This window comes from Dreissena polymorpha, chromosome 2 (assembly GCF_020536995.1).
Source record: "Dreissena polymorpha isolate Duluth1 chromosome 2, UMN_Dpol_1.0, whole genome shotgun sequence".
Classification (NCBI taxonomy): domain Eukaryota; kingdom Metazoa; phylum Mollusca; class Bivalvia; order Myida; family Dreissenidae; genus Dreissena; species Dreissena polymorpha.
Genome location: NC_068356.1, coordinates 113,429,470 through 113,444,233, shown reverse-complemented (window position 1 = coordinate 113,444,233; position 14,764 = coordinate 113,429,470). Strand labels below are relative to the sequence as shown.

At 33.9% G+C, this 14,764-nt stretch overlaps 1 long non-coding RNA gene across 1 annotated transcript; it reads left to right on the top strand.

Annotated features, from left to right (window-relative positions):
- Positions 1 to 2,761: 2,761 nt before the first annotated feature.
- Positions 2,762 to 4,213, top strand: LOC127865501 (uncharacterized). The gene is made up of 2 exons (XR_008042642.1): positions 2,762 to 3,142; positions 3,914 to 4,213. It is a non-coding gene; the product is annotated as an uncharacterized LOC127865501 (long non-coding RNA).
- Positions 4,214 to 14,764: the final 10,551 nt, after the last annotated feature.

The following is a 14,764-nucleotide window of genomic DNA, read 5'->3' as shown; positions in this document are numbered from 1 at the left end:
CGTCTCATCAGGGTCTGTGCTGTTTGCTTAAAGGAATTTCCGTAAGAAATATTCTAAATATAGAAATAAATATACTAGACATCCCTAATTTTGGAAATAAATTGATCCAATTTCGAAGGATGGGAGAGTCCACTAGGAATAAATGCGTTAATCCGCGGACTGCGAAAAACGTCAAACGTTGGTAAATAACATCTACAAAGAGTTGCTTCAACATTTAGATGGTGCGTTCATGTTTACACATATTCGTAATATGTTTACGCAATTTTATGAAGTCATTTTCGTCGGTACAGCTTATGTTAAATGTAAAAGGCTGTAAGCGGGTCGATCTACCAGCATATCGCTTATGTTTAATATAAAAGACTGTAAGCGGGTCGATCTACCAGCATATCGCTTATGTTTAATATAAAAGGCTGTAAGCGGGTCGATCTACCAGCATATCCCTTATGTTTAATATAAAAGGCTGTAAGCGGGTCGATCTACCAGCATATCGCTTATGTTTAATATAAAAGGCTGTAAGCGGGTCGATCTACCAGCATATCGCTTATGTTTAATATAAAAGGCTGTAAGCGGGTCGATCTACCAGCATATCGCTTATGTTTAATATAAAAGGCTGTAAGCGGGTCGATCTACCAGCATATCGCTTATGTTTAATATAAAAGGCTGTAAGCGGGTCGATCTACCAGCATATCGCTTATGTTTAATATAAAAGGCTGTAAGCGGGTCGATCTACCAGCATATCGCTTATGTTTAATATAAAAGGCTGTAAGCGGGTCGATCTACCAGCATATCGCTTATGTTTAATATAAAAGGCTGTAAGCGGGTCGATCTACCAGCATATCGCTTATGTTTAATATAAAAGACTGTAAGCGGGTCGATCTACCAGCATATCGCTTATGTTTAATATAAAAGGCTGTAAGCGGGTCGATCTACCAGCATATCGCTTATGTTTAATATAAAAGGCTGTAAGCGGGTCGATCTACCAGCATATCGCTTATGTTTAATTAGATCGTTACCTATAGGGATAGATCTAGCCTTCCCCCGTCACACCGGACTGGCGTCCTTACTGCGTTCTTACGGCGACCCAGGTCGCAGTGAGGATGCCATAGACGCAGGAGGAACGTAGTAAGGACGCAAGAGGACGCAGTGAAGACGCCGAAAATTGCTCAGGACGCGAGCCCACGGCGACCACTTTGAACATGTTCAAAGTAGTCGCCGAAGTCCGGCGTTTTTACGGCGTTCTGTTAAGGACGCAATAGTCGTAGTTGGGACGTGGTAGGGTCGCCGTAAGGTCGCCATGGACGTCGTGTGGTCGCCGCTAAAACCCACAGACCGTACGGCGACCTTATTGCGACTTTAGTACGTCCTTTGTACGTCTATTGCGTCCTTAGAACGACTATGGCGTCCTTACTGCGACTTCATTGCGTCCTTACGGCGTCTATTGCGACCCTACTACGACTATGGCGTTCCTACTGCGACCCCAGTGCGTCTTTAGAACACCATAAACCAGGACGCTGGTGTGACGGGATGGCGAAAAACAGCATTTTTACCGAAAACGTCATTGGCGTCCTTACTACGACAATCAAAAATTTCCAGAAACACAGTCTTAGGTCGCCGTAAGGACGCCAGTCCGGTGTGACGGGGCTATAAGGATGATCATCAAATCAGCGGTTATTGGCTGCGTTAACATGCAACTATTCTAACGCCATACATATTCTTTCCCTGAAAATCTGAATTCTTAAAATATCTTTATGTTTCCATTTCTGGACGTGGAAGAACTTCACTACCGGAACCATACAAGGTACAGTTGATGTATTTGCGGAAAACTTCAAACGGTAATTATGCCTTCGGGAATTAAAAAGGACGTATGCTGTACGCACAAATAATTTTTTGGAATGGATTTCACTATAAGTAAATTTATTTCTATATTTATAATATTTCTAACATAAATTCCTTTAAACAAACAGCGCAGACCCCGATGAGCCGCCGCATCATGCGGCTTCTCATCTGGGTCTACGCTGTTTGCCAAGGCCTTTTTTCTAGACGCTAGGCATAAATGGGTTAATTGAAGAGGTTGCATGGAAAAGGCTGTTAAACAATATTAATAGTCTATATATATTTTAATATGGTGAAACATGGGGTACGGATGCCCATGTATACTTACATTCGAGTAGTTGTATCCATGAAATAATTCTTAACATTTTACAGACAGCAACCTATATGCATTCGTAGTCGTTTAATTCGTAAGAAGAGTTATTACGTACACCATTCGTTCGCGTGGATATAATGTATACACTTATGTATATATGTTTATTATGTAGATGTTTTTGTATAATTTCTTTTCGAGTATCAGTGCCTGCGTGAGGATTCAAAATTAACTTCTTAGCAATGGTTTGTAAGAAGAGGCCGCCAAACATACCCGATAATACGTCGAGGAAAATGCATTTCAAAGGTATGCACATTAAAAAAAGCTGTCGCTCAAAGGAACCAAAAATATACCATGCTGCGTTCATCGCTGGAAAATTATAAGAGTACTTCAATGAAACTCTATGATGAAGGAAAATAATTTAAGCCGCGTTCTGAGAAAACTGAGCTTAATGCATGTGCGTAAAGTGTCGTCCCTGATTAGCCTGTGCAGTCCGCACAGGCTAATCAGGGACGACACTTTCCGCTTTTATGGTATATTTAGTTTCAAGGAAGTTCCACCTTACCGAAAATCAAGTTTCGGTGGAAAGTGTCGTCCCTGATTAGCCTGTGCGGACTGCACAAGCTAATCTGGGACGACACTTTACGCACAAGCATTATGCCCAGTTTTCTCAGAACGCGGATAATTTGATACGTTCAAATGGTTAGATTATTGATTCGGCGTTTCCCCTAACGAAGCCGCATTTTTCCCGGCGGAAAAACACGCACACTTACAATTCTGCGCTCAGCGGCGGTCAATACGCATCGGTCGCCGGAAACACGGAGTCCGATGCAATTTCACTTGTCAATACCAAAATGCATCTACATTGGTTTGTCATCATCAGGGAAATATGTTAAACAGATTCTTGATTTCAGAAAAGAAGTAAGACAAGGTGCCTGTACCACGTGACTTTTTCGGCTATGTGTGGGACAATCGGATGTCAACAAACCATCGCTTCAGGTACGTTTCTGATAATTTCTTCATTAATTCAAAACCATTTTCAAAAAAACAAAGACGAGAGCCTGGTCATTGTCAAAATACACAACTGTGTTAAGTTTGCGCAAAATTAATTAAGTATTTTTTCCAAAAAGTGCAACTGCATGTTTGAAAACACACAAAGTGAAATGCTATGTGTGGTATATTTGTTATTCAATCAACAAAAACGTTCATTATAATATTGTTGAAGGTTTAAAAAATAGGGCGGACATTGTAATTCTTCATAGAGAAACTACATTTATTGTATGTTTGCGCGTATACATCTGATTCGGAGTCTGTGTATAAAAATGCAATAATGCTATGTGTGGGACACATTTTTGAAATGCTATGTGTGGTATGCAAGAATTTGCCCGTACGTTCTGCATTTAATCTGAACACAGTTTTGTAAGAATCTAAAACATATACTTCAGTCTGTACTGAAAATATATCAAATTAACCAAATGTTACATGATGGAATACTGAAGTAATTGTGTAATGTTTAAACAATTTATGTCAATTTGAACATAAATTTTAAATAAAATACACTGCGTAATTGTTATCCAACCAATGGTCTTTTTTAACAAACACGTTATGTTGAACTATAATATTTTCTTTTTTTTTACTTATTGTCTTTAAATAAATATCATGATTGATATTTCTGCCTGATTATTAAATTCGGTCCTTTTTTTATAAATGAATGACAAAGACAGTAAAAGCACGTGCTTTAAAATGGGTTTTACTTCTGTTGTTTTTCAGACTTGACAAGGATTAGACACGGAAGGTGTTATGTGGCAAGTTAATTATCAAAACCACAGTGACAGAGACGGACCCAGCTTCATTCTGTGATGTTAACGGAAAGCTATTTCAACTAACTATGCAAACATACCATTTAATATGTATTTTGGCATAATCAAAACAAAGTGTGTGTATTGATATTTGTGTATATTTATGTGTTTTGTATCTATGTTATTAATGAAATTGATTAGATGAATATAAAATCTGAGTATATATGTTAATAAAACAATTGTTTCATAACAAATAACAATATAAATCCAATGATGATTGTTTGTGGTCTATTAAGTTCATTTAGTTTCCAATATCATCTCCATATGAATATCTTAAGTATATCAAAATAAACACTTCATTAATAATAACATTGCTTTATAACCAGCATGCACATGTTACAATAGAAATTAAAGCACCAAGTACATAAAGAAGTACATCAGTATTCGCAAAGTAACAAATCTTGCTATACAAACATATGAATGATCTAATTAACACGTAACAAATGATCATCGCAAAAAGTCTTGGCTTTGGGGGTTTATTATTCCAACAAACATATTTATTGTATTAAAACTTCATGAACTCAATTTCAAATGAAATCTGAATAACTGAAAATAGTGTAAGATGTTTAATGAAAATACTCATTCGACCCGGTCATGAAAGGGGCTTCAAGATCTTGTTACCACAGCACCAAGTAATAAACAATACATGTTGTTCAATTTGTTGAATTGTCAAATTTGTATTTAATGTGTACTTTGATTGTTTTCTTTCACTGTAATACTTGCAACATCTGGTAACAAAACAAAAAGTCTTTTAAACTTTTGAACATTAACTATGTATGACAACTTTTCATTGATCAAGATATCAGAACGTCTCTTGAAGGTGCTTCCAAAAATACTTTTATCTCCCTGAAAAGAACAAAATACACATGAAATAAACTGTAAAACTTAAAAAAATAAATAAATAATTGTCATGCGTGATATATAAGATAGCTCAATAGGATTTAGATACGAATACATGATTTTACAGAAAAATAAGTTATTGATCCTTTTGTCTGTTTGTTTAAATAATGTTGTATTATCTCTTTATGCTTATTTAATAACTCTCGTTACGCTCTAATATGTTTACACATTCCTGATAAAAAGCACACAACCATAAGTTCAATAACACTTTTTGTAATTTTGTTACAATTATATTCACATGACACCTTGCACAAACAATCCTTACGATTTTGTGTATTAAACAAGTGCCTTAGTTGGAATTAACAATTCACTGAAAATTTAACATTTTGTAGCAATCAATTCTATAGAAACTCACAAGAAAAGGTTTGCCACAACAGAAATATTTTCCTTCCCGTGCGTGGGTGGCTTTGTGTTAGGAGATTCCCGGCTGTGTTTTGACCTCTCTACCACACTTTTCCCAAACAAATGGCATTCTACAAGTAAAAAAAAATATGAATATAAATTATCGATAATCATGATAATTTTGAGTAACATGATCCAATTTAAAAGAATGGGAGAGTCCACTAGGCATAAATGGGTTAATCTTACAGTTTCAACGCCTTGCAAAACATGCCACTATGTTTGACATTTGTAAGATATTCACGTGTATGAATAATTAAATAATGTAATGAAAAGCATTTCAATCGCCGGTGCGTAAATTGTCAAAGAAAGGTGAACTTTCTCCTTTTAACTTGCCGTGGTTAAACTTTCAATTAATGAGAATCTTATCATTTTCTGAAAAAGTATTCGTTGATGTAAGAATTCATTAAACAAAAAATCCTCAATTCTTCAAAAACACATGTTTTTGCTATAAATAAATCGAGCATATTTAATATTAGTTAAATCCTGTTTAACGCGTCAACGTAGACCTTTCAGAATTCAGTGTTGAAATATTTACAGTTTTGTCTTTTTTTTTTAATGCATCAATTGTTTTGTTATTACTATCTGAATGTTTACGTAGCTTAACCGCATTAATGTTTATCTAAATGAATATGTATTTAAATCAATCAAGCAAAGACGCTTAACCGCAAGAAAAATTCGTTTTAAAATATACACTCAGTACTGGATTGTATACGAATGTTAAACTGTCAAAACGCATATGGATATTTTTCTTACGTCTGGACAGTTAAAAGCAAGTAATAAACTGTAATTTTAATGTGATTTATAATGTAATCTGACTTTATGGCATGTCTACGCCATTGTCGGAAGCATTTGTGCGGCAAACCACTGTAAATCTGAATCTATGGACAATCGCAACGTGTGTGTAGGCATAGATTAAAGTTAATTGGTTGTCGTGGAAATAAATGGTTGTTTGCATCAAACTAATAATGACTAATATTGGTGTTGTTGTTTCTCTGCGTGGGTTGTTTTTCGTTTAATTGACGGCCAGCGGTGTGACGTATAATCAACTATGGATGTTTAGGCTTCAAATTCAATTACTGCCTTTAAACACTCACAAGAAACGATATAGTACTTTAACAAATTATTAATCATTAATAAATATTGAACGCGTTCACTTGTTTCCAACATGTGAAATTACATGAACAAGCAAATATATAATGGTTTTACCAAAGTGTTCAAACCCTACAAAAAGGTTTTGCTCCTCTCTTTCCTCCCCCATTCTTAGTCTTAACCCTTTGCATGCTGGGAAATTTGTTGTCTGCTAAAATGTCGTCTGCTGAATTTCTAAAATTAGCATTTTCTTTGATTTTTTTCAAAGAATACTATCAGAATAGCAAACAGTTTGGATCCAGATGAGACGCCACGTTTTGTGGCGTCTCATCTGGATCCAAACTGTTTGCAAAGGCCTTCACAATTCGGTTCCCGCACTGAAAGAGTTCAACAACGCCCTGTTTGTAGGCTCAAAGATTGCCAATATGTGTATTAATGTTTTGCCCATGTGTATTGCCACAACACAATCTGTTTAAAAATATAGAAGCATCATTTTACTTTAAAATTAATTCAGCGCGATTTTTATTTCGTTAACAATTTTACTGAGATATTCATCGTTACAGACCAGTTCATTTGTCTAGAAATGTGGTTGTTTTACTCCAGACTGAAAAGAATCCTTGAGATCAAGTGAACAAAATTTACACAGCGGTCTGACCAACAGTCCTAGCAAATAATATCCTGTTACATTTCTGGTAAACATTGTAGCAAAATGTATTTGCGTCATTATTTTAAATTACAAGTCAAATACAGCGAAACACGCAATTAGCAACACCCATGACCCATAAAAACGCACGTGATAATTGTTTGCGGTAAGATTGCAAAGTTATCGTAATGCTTTAAAGCGAGATTATACGATTTTGTCAAATAATTATTAATTAATAAATAATGTGTAAAAAACGTATTAAACAAATTTTTCAATATAAATTAAAATACAAGTTAAGAAGAACATGTGTCGAAAAATGCGAAATAAGCCAGATATTTAATTCTGAAATCGAAAATGTCTGTACAGTCGATTTCGCCAGCATGTAAATCATGCATGTTCGATGTGAATCTAAATTTAGTTTAACGGTTCATTTAAAATTCCTGCAACGATATCTATTCATACGAAACACGAACACAAACTAAAAACACTAATGCTTCGGTTATTGTAGGAAATATATACGAAATATCTTCGTCACACTCGGCTCGGGGCGCTGATTTGTCTTTGCTGCATTTTATGGAATTCGTGTTGAATGTATAATTTGTCTTGCCTATTTCGTGTTATTGTAACATATTTTATCAAAATATATCATTTAAAGGAATATAAAAAAATAGTATAATCTCGCTTTAAAATTATTAACACCACGAGTATGGTTACAACACAATACATACACTGAAATATGTTCGCTTATCAAATTTCATTGATGGAAATATAGCTGGTCTGATTAAATGATTGTCAAATGACCTTTTCTGTAATTATCATAAGGTCATTTGGCAAACCATTATTTGACACAAATGGAAGACAATGAAAGTAATTGTTGAAAGACAATCACGATTTCATGGATAAATATCTAAGTAGTGCGATGTTGCATACGTTATGAAAAGGTTATGAAACAATTATAACACATGTGATTACTTTTCTTCAATTATCTATTTTTTTGTGCGTCTTTGCTATCTTTTCCTTAAAGGCACTGTGTATCATAGTTTGTTTTAAAAGATATTGTCTTTAAATTACATTAAAAGTATTTTAGATTTAAGAAAAAAACAGGCTTTATAAAAATGAAGCAATTTTGTAATTAAGATTTTTTTTCAAGAATGAATCAATGATACATTTATCAAAATTGGGTTCAAACTGACAGTTAACATTACTTGAAGCGTACGTGTTTAAGTTAAAATGATGTTTCTCGTATTTTATATTTGATTTCTGAGACATTTACTAAAGGAGATTAAACAAATATAAATAATTCCCCATTGCCTAAACCTCTATTGATTTATCAGGAGATGCCAAACTATAAACTTGCTTATTAAGTTAACAGTGTTGGTTAAAGAGTCGATTTTCCCCAAAGGGATTTGCTATTTGATTGTTCGATGATTGTATTCTAATAAGCACGTTTTGTACTAACATTTATTGACCTTTTAGACTTGTATGCTGACATTTTCCCTATTCGAGGTGTTCTTATGGTGTATATGTCGAGACCAACACTTACACACTAGTCTTACATCATTATGTTTGGTCTTTTAGTACATGGTGTTCAGTCGTTTCATGGACATGTACGATGCTACTCATTGTACAATATAGCTCAAACTGTTAGTATTATACACACGGAGAACTATAAAACTTGTATGGTTAACATCTTTCTGTATGGTTAACACATCAGATAGCTCTGTTTCAGTGTCACTGTTTCCACTTAAATAATACTGTACGTAAATACGCCGTGCGTTGTCATCATTAAACCTCTAGCAGACCTCAAATGTGACAAGGCCTCTTCAATATTCGAAGCATAACCCATTAATGCCTAGCGTCTAGAAAAAAGGCCTTGGCAAACAGCGTAGACCCAGATGAGACGCCGCATGATGCTTAAAGGAATTTCTGTAAGAAATATTCTAAATATAGAAATAAATATACTAGACATCCCTAATTTTGGAAATAAATTGATCCTATTTAGAAGGATGGGAGAGTCCACTAGGCATAAATGAGTTCAAATATGCTCAACTGTAACTCAATTAATTAGCCAAAGGTCAGTGTTTTTCTCAAGCATTTACACGTGCCAGTATTCCCGCTAGCCATGTTCTTCCGTTCTTAATCTGCTCTACAAACCATTATGAAAAGGATAAGTACCAACATATTGTCAGTGGAGTGTCTCGTATCATATATTAATGGCTACTTTTTAAAGTTGATATGATGTTAAAATACTCCATATGCATAATGTAAGAGTATTTATGAAAAAGGAGTATTGTTATGAGCATGTTGCTCTTTTTGCGGGCTTGTTAAAAACCATGTACATGGAATAATGCTTGTCAGTCATCCATTAATTCATATAATAAACATATTTATTAAAATATTTCTTACATTTCTATTATACAGAAACACCAGTGTTCGTTTTCCAGCACTGTATATACTAATACAAAGCACCCGATGTGTGCTAGTAGGATCAAATACTGTTTGAACTGTAAGAGCCAAATCTATAAATGTCAATTGGCGAATGAGGTATCACATTTAAATCCAATCCATAGTATCGAGTCTGTGTAAAAAATGTATAGAAAATACGTTATCATAAATCTGAGAGTATTTTGTTTGCTTTCTGCTGATTATGCTCTACTCTAAAAAAATATAGAAAGCTTTTGGCATCAACCTTACGAAAGTTGTGATCTATCACAAATGGTTGTTTTGTCTCAATAGCTTTAACATAATTCCAGGACTGGTTACATTTTATCCAAAAGTGTGTTCTTTTGGAACTTTTTTTGAAAACAAAACTTGTTCCGGTTCCCAAAGTCTAACAGAGTTGTGAGTCAGTGAATACAACGAACTACTTCTATCAGTTAATATATACCATACTAAAACTGTTTCGCTCAGTACATACAGTATGCATGTATGACACACTGTATTGTTATATGTTGTATTATTTTGTTTTACCACAAGGCATGCTAATTCATGTGGACTTCAAGATATTTAAATATTTCAAAGAGCGGGTTTCTATATTCAATTACTGAAGTTTAAAGGAGATCTATCGACAATATCTTTAATAGAACATTGTTTGCGATCAGTACTCAGCACACTAACGCGTTTTTTTTCCAAATCAAGACCACTCTTTTTTCAACCATTTTGAAAACAATCACGTGTATACGACAAAATTGACTTATTTATTGTTTAATTGTCACAGTAATACATTTAGAAAATAGTTCACGTTGTTTCAACGTACCAACCAATACATGAACCAATACATGAAGTCTCTTTAGGCGATGCTGCAGTTTACACATACATACAAGAAATTTAGAAAATAGTTCACGTTGTGTCAACGTACCAACCAATACATGAAGTCGTCATTGTGATACCATTGAACTTTGGCTTTCACAGTTAAAGAATGTCGAAGACGAGATATGTTGGGAAATGTTCCTGATTATAAGTTCTTAATCCGCATTGAAGGAATACAACCACTCTGGTTATACTCCTTTAATTGACGTTTCGACATTATGCCTTTATTAAAACAATGGAAATTATATGTTAACTACATTTTTACGTCTTTTGACTGCACAATTTAAATAACCAATATATTTAATTATAACTATATATTTAAAGGGACTGTCAACCACGACGACGAAGAAAAGAAAAGTTGTAAAATACCGTATTTTTTACAATTATTAGTTTATATTGATTAAAATATCACAACTGGTATATTACATTACTTGAAAAAGTTATTAAGTTTTCATATTTTCTGTATATTTGGTAATACATTTTACTGGGTATGTCTACCAGGTAACTTCCAGTTAACTATAAATAACGCCAGTAGATTGATCATCATGGACACGTGGTAAACCTAGAAATGCTAATTGTGCATGCGTAGAGAATTGTATTTATTTTATATATAAAATGTTCAATCTTCTTGCGTTATTTATAGTGTGTAAATCGTTATGTCATCTATTTTCACGATGTACTTTCGATTTCACATCGCGAAATTTTATTACCGAATATACTGAAAATATTAACTTTTTTCAGGTAATGTAATATACCAGTCGTGATATTTTAATCAATATAAACTAATAATTGTAAAAAATACGGTATTTAAGAACTTTTGATTTTTCGTCATTCGTGGTTGACAGTCCCTTTAATATCCCTTAGGATAATTCAACTGAGGGAATACAACCAGCAAATGTTTCTTGCGGTTAGGAGTTTTGGCTTGATTAATAATAATAATATACAATATGTTTGGGGAAAAAAGCATCATGGTTCTTAAATTTTAGTTAACCAAATTTAAAATTTCGTTAACAATTTTGCTGAGATATTCATCTCCACAGACTTGTACATGGACTTATGATTTAACGTATAATATGTTAAAATATATTGCTTGCATGGTCATTGTACATAGTTGTTAGTTTTCCATGAACTTTAGATAATAGCATCAGCCAAAAAGTTTTGTGCTAGTGGGATGCATACATTTTTCATAAAATATGGCTTTTAAGTAGTTTTGTTCATTTCATTCTACTGTCTATACTACTAACCGTGTGTATTTGTTTGAGTGTGACGTAAATATTTGATTAAAAAATATACTTTTAATAGAACTCGTTTTGGTTGATAGGGGCCAATGAATAATGAAACATACGTATTGTGAGAGCCAAAACGATAAATGTATCATAAACATACTATTGAAAATTGTTAAATGAGGTATCATATTTAATTACAATGCATTGCACTCAGTCGCGATGGCATGATATATTGCAACTTAAACCGTAAAAACAATAAATACATACCGCAAATGTAAGCGAAGTAAGCTACAGATAACTTAAAACAGATAAAAAGAAAAGCGAAAACATATAAACCAGTAAAACAATTGACATAAGATTCAAAACTATATCTCGTGGATTGATACAAGCGCTTTCATACATTCAGTTATTATCTCAGACAAAACCTTATATATGAGGCTTGTTCTGAGAAAACTGGACTTAATGCATGTGCGTAAAGTGTCATCCCAGATGAGCCTGTGCAGTCCGCACAGGCTAATCAGGGACGACACTTTCCGCCTAAACTTGATTTTCGGTAAGGAGCGACTTCCTTGAAACTAAAAATACCATAAAAGCGGAAAGTGTCGTCCCTGATTAGCCTGTGCGGACTGCACAGGCTAATCTGGGACGACACTTTACGCACATGCATTATGCCAAGTTTTCTCAGAACACGACTCATATTATCCACTTGACTACAACTACATACTCACTTACTGTAACTATTTATTGTTTTAAGGTATTCACTACATACTCACTTACTGTAACTATTTATTGTTTTAAGGTATTCACTACATACTCACTTACTGTAACTATTTATTGTTTTAAGGTATTCACTACATACTCACTTACTGTAACTATTTATTGTTTTAAGGTATTCAGTTGTTTGAAACCATTGGCATTCTTGTACCTTTTAGTAAGGAAATTATGAGAAAACTGTCTTGCTGGGCACGTAATATAACCGATCATCTAAAACAGATATGATAAACGGTAAAAAATAAGTGAAAAGGCCCTTTATATGATATAGCATATGTTTATATCTTTGATGGAGGCGATGTTTGTTTACGTCGAATGTTATATAAACTCGGGTTATTTTAAGAATAATATATTTGAAGCAAAACGATGGTTACTTTAAAACATGTAAATTTTATGCAAACCAATCGTTTAACTGGTGAAAGTATGTGTTTCTCAATCATATTATAAGAAGACAAGAGATATCAATTTTATTACGCGCAGTGACTGGTTAAGTATATTGACTTTCTCGGAGATGCGACTGTATTGTATCGCAATATTGAGGCATGGGTTCGAATTATACACGCATACAAATACAATGTATTCTTACTGTTTTCATCATATTGATAGACACGCTTGGATGTAAATGACGTTACAACATTTAAATATAGATTCTGCGACAGTCTGTACAAGTTAAGATCGCTAGCAAAATCCAGTCTATCGCGAAGTAATTGCTTGTGTTGCTATGAATTGAGAAAGCCAGAATATGAATTGCATTTCAAAGCAATACTCTATTTCTAGACTTGTCACAATCGCCTACAGGCTATAGTGCTATTGACACCAAATGTTATTTGAACTTGATTGTATTCCCAGCGATAACAGCATTGAAGCAAAAAGAGGCACGACCGTTGTTTTTACATATTTATGTAGACCTTCTTTTTAAACTGGTTTAGATGGGTGTTTCCATACACATCGAATAAGTAAGACAGTGAACAAAAAATTGATAAAACGTAGCAATTTTCCTACTGCCTACACCTTTACAACAACTTCTACAACCACAGACACCCTAACTACCTCGAACAAAAACAAAAAACATTTTACAACAATCGAACCATATTTTTGCTATTGCTATTATTGTTACTATTCAAATAAATGTTAAGATATGCGTTCGACGTAGCTGCTTATATGGCGTGTTGTGTGTGGGTAAGCGTTGTGTGCGTTTGATAACGGGCGGCTAAAAGAAAACCACAGAATTATCGAGACGTTGCAATAATTCACAAAGCTAGTATGTACAGTATGCAAATAAAGTCGTCCCTGAGTTCATTGGTTGATCTTTGTGCTTATTAGTACTTTTTTTCTTGCAAATATTTTCGCTGTATAGTGCAATAGCATTATGTTTTAGCTTTCTGCAAAAACATTGCCTTGCAATTCAATACTTTCTCCGGTTAATTTACAAATTAATGTTATTAATATACACATATTGTAATTTATTTTACGTTCTTTGAAATGTACTTTAAAGAAGTATACGATAAACTTGAGTCTGTTATTAAGGGACCAGTTATGTTTCAGTTAATATATTAATTTTTATTTTAAGTATTTCAAGTGCATGTTGATAGTTTTATTGAACATGACATTCAGAAAGTTTAGCACTGTCTTTATTAGTTCGTCCTCGCGTGAAGGTATGATATGTAGTGTTTGTTGCACACTTTGTTCGACACTAGAAAATAAGGGCGAAATGATTTTGTGGTAAAGTAATTATAACAGATAGCATCATTTCATCACAATCTGTGTAAGTAATTTAAATATTTGTCATTGAGGGAGCTTTTTGTATGCGCATTACTTTTAGTTAAAACAATACCCTAGGTACCAATGAATGACGTGATTTTCTTCGTTACTTTAAACGCCCACCATAGTCATTAATAGTGGATTCATTGGTACATACAAACAATCAAATACAAGCAAATTTGTCATATACTTTTACAATAACACATCCTTTGCGCTATCTTTGACAAATGTATCATAATTTATTTATAATACTATATATCAACTTTCCTTTTAAAAATACCAAAAACCGTTAAATTGAATCATGAAATGATGTACATGTCATTTTAATAATAAACTACTATTAGTGTTTTGTAACTCAATATATAAAATTTTATCATAACTAAAACAATGACCAGAGGGCATGAGTTCTGGAAAAGGCGTACTGCGAGTACTTAACCCATTTATGCCTAGTGGACTCTCCCATCCTTCTAAATTGGATCAATTTATTTCCAAAATTAGGGATGTCTAGTATATGTATATTTATATTTAGAATATTTCTTACAGAAATTCCTTCAAGCAAACAGCGCAGACCGTGATGAGACGCCGCATCATGCGGCGTCTCATCTGGGTCTACGCTGTTTGCCAAGGGCTTATTTCTAGACGCTAGGCATAAATGGGTTAA